At 54.1% G+C, this 4,918-nt stretch overlaps 2 non-coding genes across 2 annotated transcripts in view; both read left to right on the top strand.

Moving 5' to 3' along the window:
* The first annotated feature begins 2,961 nt into the window (after window positions 1–2,961).
* LOC121874045 lies at window positions 2,962–3,122 on the top strand. Its single transcript, XR_006090339.1, has one exon. It is a non-coding gene; the product is annotated as a 5.8S ribosomal RNA (ribosomal RNA).
* Window positions 3,123–4,217: 1,095 nt separating this feature from the next.
* LOC121874046 overlaps window positions 4,218–4,918 on the top strand; it is a 4,374-nt gene continuing 3,673 nt past the window's right edge. The window contains exon 1 of the ribosomal RNA XR_006090340.1: window positions 4,218–4,918. This exon is cut by the window's right edge and continues 3,673 nt beyond it. This is a non-coding gene — a ribosomal RNA (large subunit ribosomal RNA).

The following is a 4,918-nucleotide window of genomic DNA, read 5'->3' as shown; positions in this document are numbered from 1 at the left end:
TCGCTGGGGCAAAGAGAAGAGGAGCGGATAAGGGAGGAGATTGGCCAACGTGCGGTCCCTCGCCCAATGTCGGCTGCCTCGCTGGAGCTGGGTAAAGAGGAGAGGAGCGGATAAGGGAGGAGATTGGCACACACGGTGGCGCTGCCGGCGCCGAGGATAGCAAGAGAAGGCGCAGTTTGATCTGATCATCTGGTTTGCTATTTCTCTAAGGCCAACGTGCGGTCCCTCGCCCAATGTCGGCTGCCTCGCTGGGGCAAAGAGAAGAGGAGAGGATAAGGGAGGAGATTGGCACACACGGTGGCGCTGCCGGCGCCGAGGATAGCGAGAGAAGGTGCAGTTTGATCTGATCATCTGGTTTGCTATTTCTCTAAGGCCAACGTGCGGTCCCTCGCCCAATGTCTTCTGCCTCGCTGGGGCAAAGAGAAGAGGAGCGGATAAGAGAGGAGATTCGCCAACGTGCGGTCCCTCGCCCAATGTCGGCTGCCTCGCTGGAGCTGGGGCAAAGAGGAGCGGATAAGGGAGGAGATTGGCACACACGGTGGCGCTGCCGGCGCCGAGGATAGCAAGAGAAGGTGCAGTTAGATCTGATCATCTGGTTTGCTATTTCTCTAAGGCCAACGTGCGGTCCCTCGCCCAATGTCTTCTGCCTCTCTCTCAATCTCACTATTTTGGCCGCCGTGACAGGCGCCGCCAACAGCAGCAGCTACCTGGTTGATCCTGCCAGTAGTCATATGCTTGTCTCAAAGATTAAGCCATGCATGTGTAAGTACAAGCCGATTTAAGGCGAAACCGCGAATGGCTCATTAAATCAGCTATGTTTCATTGGATCTGTAAACCCACTTACTTGGATAACTGTGGCAATTCTAGAGCTAATACATGCAATTGGTCTCTGACCGCAAGGGAAGAGCGCTTTTATTAGTTCAAAACTGGTCGGGCCCCGGTCCGTAACCCACCTGTGGTGAATCTGAATACCTTCGGGCTGAGCGCACGGTCTCCGCACCGGCGCCGCTTCTTTCAAGTGTCTGCCTTATCAGCTTTCGATTGTAGGTTATGCGCCTACAATGGCTATAACGGGTAACGGGGAATCAGGGTTCGATTCCGGAGAGGGAGCCTGAGAAACGGCTACCACATCTAAGGAAGGCAGCAGGCACGCAAATTACCCACTCCCGGCACGGGGAGGTAGTGACGAAAAATAACGATGTGAGTCTCATCCGAGGCCTCGCAATCTGAATGAGTACACTTTAAATCCTTTAACGAGTATCCATTGGAGGGCAAGTCTGGTGCCAGCAGCCGCGGTAATTCCAGCTCCACAGCGTGATATTAAAGTTGTTGCGTTAAAGCTCGTAGTTGGATTCAGTTCCGACTGGACGGTGCACCGCCTGAGGTTTACTGTCACGCCCGAAGCTGCCCCGCTGCTCGCACGGGATGCTCTTGTCGAGTGTCCCGAGGCCGGAGAGTTTACTTTGAAAAAATTAGAGTGCTCAGAGAGCAGGCTATTTGAATGGCCCGGAATGGTGATGCACATGGAATAATGAATAGGAATTTGCTCCTATTTTAGCTGCTCTTCGAACCGTAGGTAATGACTAATCGAAATAAAGTGGGGCATTCGTATTGTGACGCTAGTGAAATTTTGGACCGCCGTAAGACGAACTGATTGCGAAAGCATCGCTGGCGATGTTTTCATTAATCAAGAACGAAAGTTAGAGGTTCGAAGATCAGATACCGCCCTAGTTCTAACCATATAAACGGCGTTGTCAACTAGCGATCCGCCGGCGTTATTCCCATGACCCGGCGGGCAGCTTCCGGGAAACCAAAGTCTTTGGGTTCCGGGGGAAGTATGGTTGCAAAGCTGAAACTTAAAGGAATTGACGGAAGGCACCACCAGGAGTGGAGCCTGCGGCTTAATTTGACTCAACACGGGAAACCTCACCAGGCCCAGACACCGGAAGGATTGACAGATTGAGAGCTCTTTCTCGATTCGGTGGGTGGTGGTGCATGGCCGTTCTTAGTTGGTGGAGCGATTTGTCTGGTTAATTCCGATAACGAACGAGACTCTGGCCTACTAAGTAGTCGACGGATCTCCAGCAAATGGTGTCCAGTTCGCAACTTCTTCTTCGAGGGATAAGCGGCAATTCTAGCCGCACGAGATTGAGCAATAACAGGTCTGTGATGCCCTTAGATAAATTTGGGTCGCGACGCTGCCGCTTACACTGAAGGGATCAATCAGTTTTCCTCGAGAGGAGCGGGTAACCCGTTCAAAGCCTTTCTTGATAGGGATTGGGGCTTGCAATTGTTTCCCATGAACGAGGAATTCCCAGTAAGTGCAAGTCATCAGCTTGCGCCGACTACGTCCCTGCCCTTTGTACACACCGCCCGTCGCTACTACCGATTGAATGATTTAGTGAGGCCTTCGGACTGGCGCTCTTGGATTGTCGGCCCCGTTGCCCGCGAGGGTTTTCTGGGGTCGTCGCCTCGAGCTGACGGAAAGATGTCCAAACTTGATCATTTAGAGGAAGTAAAAGTCGTAACAAGGTTTCCGTAGGTGAACCTGCGGAAGGATCATTAACAGAGAGAAAGAGAACGGGGCGCTCTTAAAACTACTACTACTACTCTCCTGATTTGGGCGGTCTCGGGCTCTGCTCTGGCAACTCCAGCAGCGAAAGAGGACAATCCCGGCCCCCGCACCAAAAATAGGTACCACCACGCTGTAGGTGGACCACACTCGGGCGAGAGCGCGAAGACCGGAGGAGGACGGACGGGGCTTTGGACGGCTGCCCGTCCGTTCCTTACTACCGGCGAATAAGCCTCTTGACCCAAAAAGAGTGAAATTCAAGTGTCAAAAAACAACAACAAGCCGTCCGGCCAAACCCAAACCACAAACTTGGGCTATGTCTGTCAAACCCTTTCATTGAGACTCGACCTGTGATGGTTAGTCGCAAAAAGACCAAATGGCAAATACACAACTCTTAACGGGGGATCACTCGGCTCGTGGGTCGATGAAGACCGCAGCAAACTGCGGGTCGGTATGTGAATCGCAAGAATACCAGATACATCGACAAGTTGAACGTATATTGCGGCGGCGGCAGCCATATGAGCTTGTCGCCGCCACTTCACGAGGGTCGGAAATATACATCCATCGGTTGCCGCGAAGTCGGTGCCTGCTGACCGTCTCCGACACGCAGGGTAACCCGAACCGAGCTTCCGGGTTTAATCGCCCGCGCCTTGCGCGAGGCGTGCCCTTAAAAACAAGCAAGCCTATCACTAGCAAGTCCATGGACTTGGCGCACCCACATTCAACCACAACAAAGCGACAGTTGTCGCCCTCGCAAATAACTGGAGGCGGCGCTCTTTTGCCTGCTGTCCACAGAGACACGAATGGCCGTCGGCCGCTCATGGCTGATGCTGCACATGTTCTAAGAGGCACTCCATCCCACGAAGAGGAAACGAAACCGGGTCGGATATCTTTTAAGTAAGCCCCGCCGGAATTTCGTCTATCACCTCGAAAAGAGTGCTTGGCATGCATTGCAGTGGAACCTAAATTGATGAGTGCGCCTGGGCCCGCAGTCTACCATGTAGTGGTGCAGGCAGAGAGATGAGAATGCTTGGGTGACGCCGTGCTCTTCCTCACGCGCTCCTCCACCCTCTCCCACGGTCAGACGCGGTGTGGGCGTTCTCTTTGAGAGTTCGCCACGAGTCCACGTCTATCTCATGACTGGGAGGGAGGCAGGGGGAGTTCTCTCTAAACGCGTTAAAGACGGTGTTGCGCCTCATAACGGCGCTCGCCGGGATAGAGCACTAGTTCTGCAGCCGGAAAGGCCGCTCACGCCAATTAATACTGCGACTCTCGCTCTCTTTCTCCGGATAAACAAGTGCCACTGCTGTGGCATGCGGGAACGGGGAAAGAGGTCAAAGTTTAAGCGGCAAAGGTGCGGCCGAGTAAGGGCGGAACACGAGCGTATATGCATTAAAACTGTGTGTGTATATGACTCTGCGAGAGATGTTCTGCTGGAACACTTTTCCTATTGGCTATTTACCACTCAATGAGAAGGAACGGAGTCAGGGGTGGGAGTGCCGGCGCCATGGCCGCTGGTACCCCCGCGACAAGCCCCTCAAACCTTCCTGCCTGGTAATGTCGGTGGTGAAGAAAGTCGGTGGCAGAGCGTCTTCCGCTTCGTGGTTGGGGAACTTGTTCCCCCTAAGGATGATGAGACCACGATCGACCTCGTAGTAGGAGAGAGCTACCCGCCAAATTTAAGCATATTAATAAGCGGAGGAAAAGAAACCAACAGGGATTCCCTTAGTAAGGGCGACTGAACCGGGAAAAGCCCAGCGCATAACCTCGATGTCTTCGGGCACGAGGGGTGTTGCGTTTCAGAGGGTCCAGCACGCCGTCCCATACCGTCTAAGTCAAGCTTGAAAGCGGCCACTGCCCATGGAGGGTGACAGGCCCGTATGGCGGCGCCCGTGAGGGTACAGATGGGACGGTCGGAAAGGGCCTCTCTGTAGAGTCGGGTTGCTTGAAAGTGCAGCCCAAAGCAGGTGGTAAACTCCATCTAAGGCTAACTATGACCACGAGACCGATAGCGAACAAGTACCGTGAGGGAAAGTTGAAAAGAACTTTGAAGAGAGAGTTCAAGAGTACGTGAAACCGTTAAGAGCCAAACGGGTGGAAACTCGAAGGTCGAACTGAGGGGATTCAGCTCGTCGGCTGTCGGCTGGGTGGGGTGTTGTAATTGAGCGACCCAAAAATGTTTGGGCGCGCCCCCACTCACGCTGGCGTCGGCGGGCGTATTTCGCCTCGTAGTAGGTCACCGCGACCCGTTGCCGGGGACGTCGAAGGCCCGGTCCGACTGGTACCTCGCCGCCGACTCTCTCTCAGCTCGTCTGGGGGGGAGACCCGCGCGACGGGGGGAACCAC

Source organism: Homarus americanus, unplaced genomic scaffold (assembly GCF_018991925.1).
Source record: "Homarus americanus isolate GMGI-L3 unplaced genomic scaffold, GMGI_Hamer_2.0 scaffold30479, whole genome shotgun sequence".
NCBI lineage: Eukaryota > Metazoa > Arthropoda > Malacostraca > Decapoda > Nephropidae > Homarus > Homarus americanus.
The sequence above is the reverse complement of the archived record's forward strand: the minus strand, read 5'-3'. Positions and strand labels throughout refer to the sequence as shown.